This window comes from Pinus tabuliformis, chromosome 6 (assembly GCF_031772625.1).
Source record: "Pinus tabuliformis cultivar Carrire ecotype Pingquan chromosome 6, CPIR1, whole genome shotgun sequence".
In the NCBI taxonomy this organism is placed as follows: Eukaryota; Viridiplantae; Streptophyta; class Pinopsida; order Pinales; family Pinaceae; genus Pinus; species Pinus tabuliformis.
In genome coordinates this window covers 785516049-785526242 of record NC_142292.1, presented here as the reverse complement: position 1 = coordinate 785526242, position 10194 = coordinate 785516049, and positions in this window count along the sequence as shown.

The window sequence follows — 10194 nt, the reverse complement described above, 5'->3', positions numbered from 1 at the left end:
TTTGTCATACTTTAGATGTAATACCAATGAATTGGTACCTGGAAACCGAGCTCCGCCACGGCACGGATGAATGGGATATCTTGAGATAGGGATTCTTAATGACATTCAACTTTGAAGATGGATTTGAGTGCATCGATGAAGCGTTGCAGGAGGTCAAGGCAACGATCTTCAGAATACTGCAAGATCCCTTGGATTTGATTCAACCAGATTGGACCACCCAACTGCGCCATGCGCTGGAGTGCTACAATGTGACTGTTGAAGAAGAAGAGGAGGATCTGAGGAACATTAATATCCCAGAGGCAGAAGGTCACCGTGAAGTTGAGGGGCCGCAGATAAAGAATCTAGATATCACCGCGCCACTGAAAACTAGACAAGTGAACATTGGAACAGAGGCGGAGCCAAAGTTTGTGAAGATAGGGGACAACTAGGATGATTCTAGGGTGGATAAGGTTGCTGAGTTGCTTCGTGAGTACCAGGATTTGTTCCCTTCAAAGTTTCTAGACTTGAAGGGGATAATAGGCGATTTAGGAGTGATGAAAATAATGTTGAAGCCAAACACGAAGCCTGTGAAGAAGAGGCCATATCGCCTTAATCCTAAGTACAAGGAAAAGGCCTGCTTGGAGTTGGACAAGATGCTGGCAGCGGGTAATTATTGAACGAGTGGAGGAGTCTGATTAGGTAAGTCCTATGGTAGTTGAGGAAAAGAAACAGAAGGATGAGATAAGGATTTGCATAGATCTCAGGAAGCTGAACGATGCTTGCATTCATGATCCTTTCCCAACTCCGTTCACAGATGAAGTGTTGGATAATGTTGGTTGACAGGAAGCATATTCATTCATTGATGGGTTCTTTGGGTACCATCAAATAAAAATCACGCCAGAAGATAGGAGTAAGACTACCTTCATGACTGAGTGGGGATGCTTTCAGTATACGGTAATGCCTTTTGGACTTAAGAATGTGCCGACAATATTTTCACGCTTAGTCATTGGGCGTTCAAGGAGTTCATTCACAAGTTTTTGGAGGTATATTTTGATGATTGGACGGTGTTTGGACTGGTAAAGTGCCATGTAGCTAGTTTGCGCTTGATGTTGGATATGTGTTGGAGGTATCAGATTGTACTAAACTTGAAGAAGTGTTTATTTTGTGTCCCTTTCAAAATCTTGTTGGGTCATGTAGTGTGCAGACAAGGCTTAATGGTGGACCCCGCTAAGATCGTGGTCATAATTAACTTGGAAGCGCTGAGTGTTAAACAGCTGCGCACAACACTGGGTCATACTGGATACTATCAAAAGTTCATCAAGAGCTATGCCTAGATTACCGCGCTGATGGAAAAGCTATTGGAGAAGGACGCTACATTATGTTGGAATGAGGAATGTTAGCGGAGTCTGGAGGTATTGAAAGAGAAAATGGCCTCTGCGTTGATACTAGTCTTCCCAGATTGGAAGAGGAAATTTCATGTGCATGTGGATACGTCATGTATTGCGTTGGGAGCAGTACTGTCACAGGCCGGTGAAGGAGAGCTAGATCACCCTATAGAATTTGTGAGTAGGAACCTATCTAAGGCTAAAAAAAACTATTTGATGACGAAGCGCAAAGTGTTGTATATGGTGTACGCGCTCCAGAATTTCAGGCATTACTTGCTAGGAGGACACTTTAAGCTGTATATAGACCATTCTGCATTAAAGTACCTGGTCAACAAGCCTATGTTAGGAGGGGAAATATGCAAATGGTTGCTGTTGTTTCAAGAGTATGATTTCGAAGTAACTGTGAAGCCAGGGAGATTGAATGCAGGACCAGATCATCTGTCATGCATTGAAACAAGAGAGGAGCCTACTAATTTGGAGGAAGGACTGCCTGACGCACATATCTTTGCAGTGCGTGTATCAGACAATCATTTTGTAGACATTATCCACTTACTGACTACGGGAATGGCTCCAAAATGATACACTAGTCAACAAAAGAAGGAATTGGTGGTGCACGCGATAGATTTTTCTGTTATTGTAGGTCATTTGTATAAAATGGGATTGGATGAGATACTGTGACGCTATGTGCCTGATTTTGAACGAAGCAGTATCCTAGCTAAAGCTCATGGAGGAGCTGCGAGAGGCCATTATGCAGGAAAAGAAACAACACAAAAGATTTTATGCGCTGGATTGTGGTGGCCAACATTGCATAAAGATTACAAAGCATATTGTAGGGCATGCAATGCATGTCAGAGAATCGGTAGGCCATCGCGGAGGGATGAGTTGCCTTTGAATCCACAGGTATCATTGCAGCCATTCAAGAAGTGGGCAATTGATTTTGTAGGACCAATTCAGCCTCCAGGAAATAAGACAGGTGCACAATATATTATCACTACGACTGAGTATTTGACTAGATGAGCAGAGGCACAACTCGTGAAGGACTGTACAAGGGCAGCAACAATGAAATTTCTGTTTGAATACGTGTTGACCAGGTTCGGTTGCCTAATAATTTTAATGAGCGATCGTGGTAAGCACTTCCTTAATGAAATGATCAGCGTGCTGACGAAGGAGTTCCAAGTTTATCATTAGAAGAGTATGCCATATCATCCTCAAGCCAATGGGAGGGTTGAAGTGTTTAATAAGATATTGGAGACCGCGCTGACAAAGGTTTACAATACACAGAGGACTGATTGGGATGTGCGCGTACTCGTTGTGTTATGGGATTATAGAACTACCTGTAAGAAGCTTATTGGTCAGACACCTTTTAGGTTGGTCTATGGTGTAGAGGCTGTGATGCCTATGGAGTATATCGTGCCCAGTTTACGCATAGCGGCATTCATAGGGATGGCGGACTCCGGAGCCTTAGAAAAGTGGCTCACACAGCGAATAGAACTTGAAGAAGACAAGTTTTTGGCTGGATTCCATCAGCAGGTTCAGAAGGAAAGTGAAAAGGCATGGAACGATTGGCACATCAAACTATGCACCTTCAATGTAGATGATTTAGTTTTATTATATGATAGCAAGTTTGATAATTTTCCTGGGAAATTTCAGATGCATTAGCTCAGGCCATATGTGATCAAAGAGATTACCTATGGTGGAGCAGTTCAGCTTGTGAAATTGAATGGAGATCCATTTCATATAAAGGTAAATGGTAGCCGATTGAAGCCATACACCAGGGATCTGGCCCGATGACTACATGATGGTAGCATAGTCTTAGTACTCCAAGTAGCTGCAAGGAGGCACGAGACTATAAACTACACTACTCGGATTGTAGAGCTGGACGATGAGGGGTTTGCGCGAAATAGGAAGGTGTCACGGTACCAGGAGAAGCACGAAGGGAGCTGTGCTCTAAGGGTGGAGACCACGCAGCGTAGCTAGAAAGTGATCGTTACCGTCACTGTTCATGATTTGACTACCAGAAGACGGTTAAAAGGAGTGAGCAACTGTCAATTAAGGAATTTAACACTGAAATCAAGTGTGAAATCTTTGGAAATCTACCGCCAATCTCGCATTTATGGACGAATTTTGGGGGGAACGGTCGAATTTGAATTCAAATTTGCCTATAAATTATAGGTGGTCGTCCAACGGGAAACACTTTGCATCCTAGAATTTCTGAGTTGTGTTGTCTATTGCGCATGAACCGTGAGTTCTTTGAGGATTTGCTCGCAAGCCCTGTGTTCAATCAACATTCCGAGTTAGACAGAAAGCTTATTCGAGACATCATGTTAGGACCAGGTCTCATAGAATTTGTAAGCGCTGGAGAGACTGTTGCCTCTGAGGGAGCTACCCCTAAGGTTGTGAGTATGGAGGTTCCAGTGATAGTGCCTATGGTGCTAAGGTTGCCTAGGCCGAAGCCTACACCGACGAGAGAGGTCCCTAAGCTGAAGAAGGATAAACAAAAGAAGCCGATGCCAGTGTGCGAGTCACCGAGGAAACATGCAGCTACCCAGGCACAGCGAAAAGAAAAGTCGAGTGCAAAGGAGAAGGGGAAGGTGGTCGATCTGGAGGCAGAGGAGGGCATAGAGGATATTAACATTGAGGGGGTGGACCCTATTTCAAAAATGCCAAAGTATATCCCTCTGCAAAAGGGCAAGGTGAAGGTCCCGAAGGACCCAAATGCTGGGCAATTCTCCCTCAACATTCCCCTACTGAATATTACCTTTGAAGGTCCGCACATGGCGTGGGTCCTACATTTGAAGCTTGAAGACTAGGATTTGGCGGACCTTGAGTGGTTCCCCCGTCTTGCTACCAACACCTTCATGCAACGGGTTTTCTATAAGGACTCTGGAGTCACCACGTTGGAGCCGGTGGAATGGATCCGCAGAGTCAACAAGTTAGGGCTGCTGAACATGTTATGGGTGCCACACTACCATCGATGAAACATAAAACTAATATTCATCAAACAATTTTTATGCTTGGTACATGACGGGTGCCTGTGGCTGAATGAGTCGATCCCCATAACCGACATGTTGATCCACAAGATCACATTATTACCACACTTTAGGATGAATCCGGCCAAGGCATTTGGCAGAAAGATGAGCGAGCGCGACCTCACTGAGAAGATGAAGGACAAGTTTAAGCTTGTCAAAAAGCCGCACGGGTATTCAATTACCAGCATTATCGACCCCGCGGTCAATATTGCCATGCAAATTCTAGTTGGCAAGGTGATGAGAAAGTGCCGCGCAGACAAGGTGCCAACACCAGTAGTTTCTTTGGCAGCTCAGTGCACAGAAGGTGTATAGTTCAATTGGGTGCACTACCTATGTAGCAAGTTCCTCGTGAACTGCAGAGAAGCGCACAACAAGAGTAAGACCTTGCACTATTCGTGGTTGTTGCTCTCAATAGTGCTGGTTGTGTGGGACTTGCCGGGGGTTAGCCAATTTCCCCCTGTGGAGAAGGATTTACCAGAAGTAGCAAAGTTCGCGTCTCTTTGGGCCATGAAAGACGTTGCATGGGTGACGGGAAGCAAAGTCTTTTGGGTGCTGATGGAAGTGAGTATTCGCATGGCCATCAACTAGAAGCCGCGGTTGTCACCAACCGTGTTCGAGAAGTTGTCGGGGTACATGGAGTTCAAGGCGGACTTCCACCATGTTTACATCTGGGCGCGTAATAACCTTAACCATAAATGGTTTGACTTACCCTACCTGGCCACAGATGATGCAATTGTAGAAGTCATCAAGCGTCGGCCAGCAGACTAGCACGTTCCATCCAATGAGGCCACTAGGACTAGCAAGTCCACAGAGAAAACGAAAAAGGAAGCGGCCAGAAAGAAGGTACAGTTTTTGGCCGAAAAGAGGACCTCTCACTGACAGCTGGGACTATAGAATGCATAGATCCAGCTGACAGTCCCTCACATCTAAGAGTTATAGCTACGCAATCTTTCCCAAGAGTTGCCGAGTTTGTTGCATGATCGATCCTTGAAGTGCTTTGTGTTTTTAAGCTGACATTTTCTTGTCATGAGTGTCCGCTCTGTCTCCAGGTACATCAGTTGTTGAGCAACTTCTCAGCAGTATAGGGAGCATGGTTTCCAAGAGAGTTGGATCAAAGGATATCATAGAGAGCAGCGCTGAAGATGTATTTGAATAGGTGGCAATGAACTTGCCCATCTATGCAGACACATAGTTGTTCGTAGAGAAGGACATGAATATTACATGGCAAGAAATAAAGGACATATTTGCAGGTAGCTTCAAGGAAGATTTGGAAGATCGACAAGTCTATGTCAACATCCACAAGTCAGGCTTGTACAAGGTTGCATGCAGGTACCCCTACCTTCCCATGTGCAGATATCATTCATTGGATTGTCTCACATACCGATCCCGAGATGATGACATTGAGAAGTACCAGTGGAACACAGCTTGCCACCATCAAGTCGAAAAAATACCATCAGATGTATCACTTGCTAGAGTTGATGAACCACATGGATGCATTGACAATGTGAACATGAGAGACATCATGAAGCATTGGGTAAAAGAGCCATCGAAGTTCAGAGTGACACCCAACTAGGTCTACAAGATGAAGTCACTCAGGAAGGCTTACCAACTCTTGGTCATCTTTTCATGTCACTTGTATGGTCAAGAGAGCACGAAGACCTTTCCACAAAGTTGGGTGGTTGTGTTGGATCAGTTGGAAAATGAAGGAAGGCCATTCACCTGGTTGGACATGTTGGATATTCAGCTGAAAGTGCATATGCCTAATGCCCGAAATTCTCCTAAGGATGAGAAATTAATATTGTTTATGTCCACAGGCCTACTTGATGCAATATGTGCCCAGCAGTAGTTCCCTAGCATGGGTTGGAAATGCACACCATCAGAGGATGTTGTAAACATCTATTGCAAGTTTCTCTTTCAGTGCAGCTACAAAGGAGTCATGGCAAGGTTGTCTAACCACTTCATCACCCCGCTATACAGGATGATCTTTGAGTATGATCCACCTTGCATGTCCCAAGAAGCGATGCAAGCATTGGTTAACATTTCAAATTGGTATGCCTCACCTGGTGGCACCTTCATCCGGATGTTTGGCGGAGAGAAGCCTCTGCATGATATACCAAGGTTTTGCATGGACAAGTTGGCCATGCATGAGGTTTCATACCACATTTCCACAGGGTTATCAACGGGACTGCACAGGAGGAAGAAGGCACCATGGCCTACTCTTCCTTTGCGGATTGGATTGGATTGGATTGGATTATACGAGATTTGTACCTTAAAGGATGCAGATTCCGAGACTGAGGACTTGAAAAAGTTTGGGTTCGGCACCAAGATTTTTAATCCGTATGATCCCCACTGCATATGCAAGAACCATTATGCGAAGGTGTATTACCCATGGATCCATGGGGAATGTCATTGGCTAGAGGAAGATCCTTGGAGTTATTGCTACAACTCCTCTAGGCTTAATGAATTGGTCAGCATAGTTGTAGAATGGAAAGTAGCAACACCACAGGAAGCAACAACAACAACAGAAGTGAGAAGAAAACTGGCACAAGACAAAGGAAAGAGGAAGATTGTCGAGAGCGCAGAGGTTGAGGAAAGATATAAGTTCAGAGAAGATCCTCTTGTTGAGAAAGCAGCTTTGGAGATAGATGTAAAGAGGAAAAAACACGAAAGGAGAGTAGAAATGAGGAAGAGAGAGAAGCAAAGGTTGGAAGATACAAAGAGGGAGTTACAGGAGACAAAGAAGAAGCTGAAAGTAGAGCAAGAGATCAGGAGGAGAGAAAGGGAAGAAAAGCAGAAACAGGAACTAAAGGAAAGACAAGGTGCATTGACAGAACAAACTGCGCCTATACAAGTTGAGGCAGTAGAGCAGCCAGCAGATGAAGAAGAGGATGAGCGGTGCATGTTCAGAAATTTGTTCAGTAGGTTGAGCAGATGATAAAGGCAAGAAAGATGGAGATGGAATAGTAGCAACATGACCAAGACACCGATCTCATTCCAAGAGAATCTAAGGTCACACCATAGTCTCTGCCACCTCCAGAATCAAAACTAGTCCCAAGCGAGCAAGGAGAGTTTGTTCTCCTTGATGATGATCTGGAGATGGATGTGTACAATCTGTCATTCGACAAGTCACAACACAGGATTGTACAAGCATGAAGAAAGTAGCTCCCAGATGATCACACATCACCTGCGCACATAGAGGAAAGGTGATTGTGTCAGATGTCAGAAGACATCCAACTACCATGGTCAAGGCTTCTAAGGCTTACGCAGAAGCCACGAGTTCGAAGATCAAGTTCTTGATAACAGAGAGTGATCAGACGACGAAGGACTTGCAAGAGGCCAGGTAGAGAATAGAGCAGTTAGCATGATCTGCTATGGAAGAAATGAAGAAAGTAATACTTCCATAGATATAACCTTTGGAGACCACCATGTGGACATTGTATAGAAGATTTGTCACCTTGCACAAAGAGATTGTCCATCTATATGGTTTTTAGCAGTAGTGCGTAAAGACATCCATGCTGCTATTGTGCATGTATAAGAGTCGACAATGAGGTACAAGGGGGCCCACTTTACTTTCAGAAGATAATGAAGTCACAGGAAGAGATAGACGAAGCACACATTCAAATGTTGATCTAGAAATATAAGAAGCTCCCTTTGCTCATCACTAGCGTTGAGGCTTCCTATGCATGGTTGTACAAGAGTTCAGATGTCATAGGGAGGACACACAGGATCCCTTCAATTAGAAAGCTCACTCAAGCCATGAGAAAGAACCAAGTCATGTTGGAAGTCAACAAGTACATAGAGGAGTTGATGAATGAAGTCACCAGTGATGACTTGCAGCTGAGTGCAGAGAACATGCATAAGTACATTGGTGGTCCAGCCAAACTCAGGACAATGTTGTACATGCTTCAGGATGAGTTGGACAAAGGTTTTAGAACCATATACCCAAAAGCTATGGAGGCAAGAGTACGCTTCAATAAATACATCACCAAACATTATGAGGACACAATAGCGTAGTACCAAGCTTAGTATCTGTTCATCACCGAAGACCACCATGAGGAGGTTACTGAGTTGGCCTTTCCCCAATACCTCGAGTGATGTTGTTGTCTTGTTAGGCTGACTCAAGCCTATTTTGTCCCATATGGGTATATGTGGAAATTGTATTATTGTAAATATGTTGTAAGTGAAATTCTGAGTGTCACTACTGGAATGTGAGCATTCACTATGTAATGTGAAGATTCATGAGGGTAGTCCAAGAGTCAAAGGGGAATATCAACGTTCACCCCACCCTTTTCTCAATATAGAACCTCATAACTCATAGTACAGGATTTTGGGAGCCAGGATTTTGGCTAGGAATTTCTTAGAGAAGGCTTAAAGAGTATTGTGATGAGCCTTTGCTTCTCCACAACTTAGAGAAAGTACATCTCTTTGGAGGAGTATGCGGTGTTGACTGTAATGTTACACTATTGGGGCTAGTGGTTGTCAATGGTGTATGTATGGATGATCCTTTCACTTAATAATATCTAATAGAGACAACATGTTTTCATGCATATGTTGTTATTATAGTTGGACTATTCTAGTTGCTTTAGTAATGTATTTTATTTAACTTATGCATTTGTGTATGAACTATTTTGTATGAAATTGTATGGATCTTATTGCAGATGTGTTGTTGGTTTAACCCGTCACTTCGGTTAAACATCAAACCTTCACTGGACTTGTAAGAACATCAAACATTGATGCTCGTTGATCATGATGGGACTAGACCACTCCTTCTCTAGGTTCATTAAATACTCTTAGATGGATTCATCCAAAGGATGAAATTACAAATCAATCATATTGTAACATCCTCCTCCCACATATACCCAAGTAACCAGCCAACCGGGGTAAACATGTGATGAAGAGTTACTATGATATGATTCAATTCCTTGTGTGTTAGTTAAGGAAGTGGAACCAATGGAACACAACAACACAGACCTTCTAGACCAACTATAGAACCCCTAGGAGTCATTCAAACCTTCTAGGTGACTACCCCTAAGACAAACTAACTTTTTTACTGCATTAACTCCCTAGTCGCCCCCATGACATGGGCATGAGTGTGATTATGAACCTACAATTTCTCTCACAACATGGGTATGCCTACGACTGGGGATTTTCCCAAGCAGTTATGTGCCTGCAACTCCAAATTTTGTGCCACTTTTCTAGGCCCAGGGCTCAGGTCACTGCCCAGAACTCCATGAAACTTCCAGAAATGAAAGATAACATCAGAATAATGATACAAATGTAATTAATTGAACAAGGAATTGACTATATCCCTACTAGCCATGACAAGCATTTCGTCAAACATGTCACAAGTATGCATTCTACAGGTTTAAACAATAGATATGAGCATACAGGTCTCATACTTATCTCATAATCACTAAGAAGCATTGATGCCTCATCATAATTACTACATTACCATCTATTAAGTCACATATTCATTATACATTCAGTGATTAACAAAACATGATGAGAGCCATACATTTTCACTGTCATAAAACACATTCATACCCAACATATAACGAACAAAAATATCACGGATATAACAACCATTTAAGCCACATATAAACAAGTATATTTACCCATAAAATACCAATGAGAAGGAGATATCTTAGTGATGATTGCATAAGTCGGCCAGGTATAAGACTTCAACCAACCACTCAACCATAAAATAGACTCAACCAAATCTTTCTTTCAGCCACCCACCCCCGTGCCATATTCTAAGCATGAATGTGGGATCTCATAAAACAAATCAATCAAAACTTTCT